At 37.0% G+C, this 4,166-nt stretch overlaps 1 long non-coding RNA gene across 1 annotated transcript; it reads left to right on the top strand.

Moving 5' to 3' along the window:
- Positions 1-306: 306 nt before the first annotated feature.
- LOC125701324 (uncharacterized) lies at positions 307-3,904 on the top strand. The gene is made up of 3 exons (XR_007380207.1): positions 307-370; positions 3,488-3,576; positions 3,861-3,904. It is a non-coding gene; the product is annotated as an uncharacterized LOC125701324 (long non-coding RNA).
- Positions 3,905-4,166: the final 262 nt, after the last annotated feature.

Raw genomic sequence — 4,166 nt, 5'->3', positions numbered from 1 at the left:
AAGCCCAATCAATTAGAGTAGATTCAGATGATCCATTCCTTCTTTGGACAATTGATGAAAGGGAAATCCAGGAAAAGAGAAACAGTAATGATATAAAATAACCAGTTTTCTCACCAGTTCTTGATTTTGGAGGAATTTAGGTCTGCAGCCATTACAGGGTGACTCAGATAAATATACCATTATACTGCATTGCAGTCTTTGAATTGCTTTAATATCTTTCACTTTGGAATTTTAGCATACTGTGAAATACTGACTGATGACATTTGAGTAGTACTGGGTGAGGTAGATAAGCATTATCCTTATGTTACAGGTGGAGAAACTGAAGCATAGAGGGAAGAAACACTGTTTATATGGCATGCCACTGACAGAAGTAAGTGCAAAACTCAGAAGCACTAACTAATGATTTCAAAATAAGAGTGTATTGGTGAAGGCTGCAGGTGGGAGCCTTCACAGGATTGTAGTGATTCTACCTGGGCTCCTAACAACACAGAAAAGGATGCTGTGAGAACGAGCCCCTGTGAGTGTGCTGCTTATGGGTATGCATGCTGTGTAAGTCTTGCTGCTGCTGCCTCAGATCAAGGAGAGCAGTGGCTCACTTAAACTGGTGGCTGTAGTTATGAGTTTATGGAATAGAAGCTCTGTTTTTTTGGAAAAAAATGCTGAAAAGGAGGTTGTAGATACCAAGGTCTGTCATAACTTGCCCCTATGAATGGAAATAAAGGTAAGATATGAGTGCTACCATGTTGTTTTCTTTTTTTTTAATGCCATGCTAAAGCCCACTTTGAGCTGTTAACAACATCCAAAAATGAGATATGATTATTGGAATTTGAGAAACAGGAATAATAAAACATTTATTTATGGACTGTGGAAATTTTTCTGCTTACTTAAATTAAAAATTGAGGATCATCAAAAGTCCTAGGAGCTCTGTTGCTATTAGGAGATGAGGTTTGATTAGAAGCTGTAAGGTCTGTGTGATCATGATCAACTATGCCTGGTACTTTAGCTGCCATGTGGAAGAATTTTTTACTCGAGGCTTTTTTCACACTATGCTATAGAAAAGCAATGACCTAATCTGTTTGATAGATAATAGCTGGAAATATGGCTTGCATTTGTTAGTGTAGCCCTGTTAAGTTGAATGAAGGTTCTTCAGTATACATATGTTAACTATCTTCCCCAATAATAATAAAGTAGCAAGGTAGTACAGAAATGAAAGAACCTCAACACGTTAAGTGTAACTAGTTGTGCATCTGTTAATGACAAACAGCAGGGAGAATGCCCCTCTGCTGTATGTACCCTGCATGTAACAAACAGTTCATTCAAATGGATGTGTGTTTTGTCACTGTGTATCTCTCAGCTTAATTCTTCACTCTAAAGTATTAAAAAGAGTTTTTTATTAGGTCCTGTTTCTCATTTCAAATTCAGTCTCATTTCAAATTTATCGTAGTTGCAGCATGCCCTAGAATCAGCTAATGAGGAGCAGTTACAGACAGATGTGAAACTGTATGTACCTCATAGGAATTGCATAGAAAACACTGCTGTCAGGAGGCACCTTTTCATTTAGATTTATTTCAGAAATTCAACATTCTCTTTCCAAGACTGTTATTTTTTTTAAAGCCAGTGTTGTTTTTTCAAATAAACCCTAGCTCTCAACATTCACAAGATGTTGTAAAGTTAAATAATGAGACTCTCAAAATAGGCTTAAAACTATTAGTGATCTGCCCCCTGGTGGTCTGACCTGTTTGAGCTGATGTACATTTTATTAACAGCAATGTAATTCCTTTGAAGTCAATGCCATTAATATGCTCCTCGTTAAAAAAAACAGCATGAGAATTGCATAGCACTCAATCTAAAGCTATGGTCATGTGTTATTCCAGGGTTATATCTTATCCAGGACTGGAGTCATTTTAACTAGAATGAAGGAGATCGTTATGATTGAATGACTATTTTAATTAAATACTTAGGGTGCGTTTCATGTATATCAGAGGCAAAAATAAAATGGTAGGTTAGGTGTTAGAACTGTAGCAGAACAGATGCACAGTCTTGATGTCTTCCTGAATTTGCATCTTTTAGGCAATCAAAAGAAGGTAACCTGTGATATTTCCTCAAAAGGGAAATCCTGTTTATGTCATAAGACTCAAATACAGTAATAACAGCAGCATTTGGCACTCATACTGACCATTGCATTCTTTTTTCAAAAAGTGCCTTACAAATGTAGACAAATTAATCTTCCTAATGCCTGTTAAGTAAGCAAGTGCTGCCATGAGTTAAGTTAGGAGAAAGCCTTCTGGCCCACAGTAAATAAAAATGTCACTAAAACTAAAAATATACAGTCTAGTAGCTGGGTACTGTAACTTGGAAATCAAAAAGCACCATGTTTTCATTTCATTTTCTGCTCCAAATTAATGCTCTCCAGGATTTTAGTACAAAAGATGTTCTCCGTTTGTATAATTGTGAATCAGTGATGTCCACTTGCAATTGTGAAACCCAGAAAGGTAGTACAAATGAAAAATAACAAGTAAAGGCTAATTCTTAATGTTTTTTCACACAGAGAAGCAAACAACAAGGTTAAAGCATTAGGGAAGGAAGATAGGAAAATAGCAGTTAAATCCATGAGATGACTTCTAACTAAGTTATTAAAATGGATAACCAAATACACTTTTTGAGCAGAAAAATGTAGAAAATGGTGTCATAATATCTGCTTGTAATAATTTACTTAGCTATACTACCAACTTGCAACAAAACTGGAAGATATTTTGTGATGCATGTATTGAGCTAGGTGATCTTAGAGGTCTTTTCCAACTATAATGATTCTATTATTTCATTGGTGCTGGAATGCCATTTACCCTGGAAAGTAGTCTTATCCTGGCTGACTGTCTCTCAAAATCGTAGAGTCATAGAATGGCTTGGGTTGGAAGGGACCTCAAGGATCATCAAGCTCCAACTCCCCTGCCACAGGCAGGGCCACCAACCGCCAGTCTGAAACTAGACCAGGCTGCCCAGAGCCCCATCCAATCTGAACGCCTCTAGGGACAGGGCATCCACAACCTCTTTGGGCAGCCTGTTCCAGCTCCTCACCACTCTCTCTGTGGAGAACTTCTCCCTGATGCTGCACCTTCAGCAAAGATGTTTTTTCTTTCTCCACACTGATGCTTTGTCTTCTTCAAGAAAAGAAGTTTAATATGTAAACACATAAAAATTCGTACACCCTCTCCTTGTAACTTCCTTTAGAATTTGGACTTGGACACATATTTCTCATAATTTCACAATCAGGCAGCAGTTAAAATCTGATGAAGCTGCCTCAAGTTTCTTGCCCTGGCCTGTGGGAGTTCCACCAGCTTGAAGAAATAGCAAATGAGAGATGGAGGAATGGTAAGAGTCAATTGCACTAATTTTATCTGTCAGCAAAGCAGAAAGAGGAAGAGACGCAAATGGAACATCCTGCACTCTGACACCAATTGTCAGAATGACTTCTTGACTTCTCCTGTAGGGGACTGCAAATGTTGTTGCCTGGACACCATGCTATCTTAGACTGAAGGAGCTCTCATCAGTTTCTAAATCAGTGCATTACAGCCAAATGTAAGTATAGGGATCTATCTTTCTTGACAATCTCTTTTATAATTCAATTTTGTTTCTCTGGTAGAGATATCTATTTGGCATTTTTCAACAAATCATTTTTACAAATGTAGATAAAAAAGACTAAGCAATTATTTTAGCACAATCATGTAGTCTCAATAAATTACTCAAACTGTCTCTAAAGAGTTTTCTCAGTTTTCTCTTTTACTGATATCTCATTCTTTATATGCCAGGAAATTATTTTACTGATTTTTAAACAGTGTGCATTTATCTTTTTTCTACCCTAGCCTTTCCTATCATGGATGTGTCTTCATCTTCATTTTGTTGTCTAACGCTTGGATATTTTATTCTTCCCTAGATCTTTGATTACCTCAAGTAATCTTTGCAAATTGTAATTCATAAATGTTGACCCTTTCTGTATTTGTTGTTGATTGTGAAATAGAAGCCCAGTGCACTCATTAACTTTCCTTCATTTTCTGCTTTTTCTGCTTTGCTTCATTTCATTATTTCCCACATCATTGTAAAACTGACTTTTTTGGGGGAAAATGGCTTCATGACTCTGGCAGTACTTTTCTACAGCCCTGACTTTTCTC

This window comes from Lagopus muta, chromosome 16 (genome assembly GCF_023343835.1).
Source record: "Lagopus muta isolate bLagMut1 chromosome 16, bLagMut1 primary, whole genome shotgun sequence".
Taxonomy (NCBI): domain Eukaryota; kingdom Metazoa; phylum Chordata; class Aves; order Galliformes; family Phasianidae; genus Lagopus; species Lagopus muta.
This window is presented reverse-complemented; position numbering and strand designations above follow the sequence as displayed.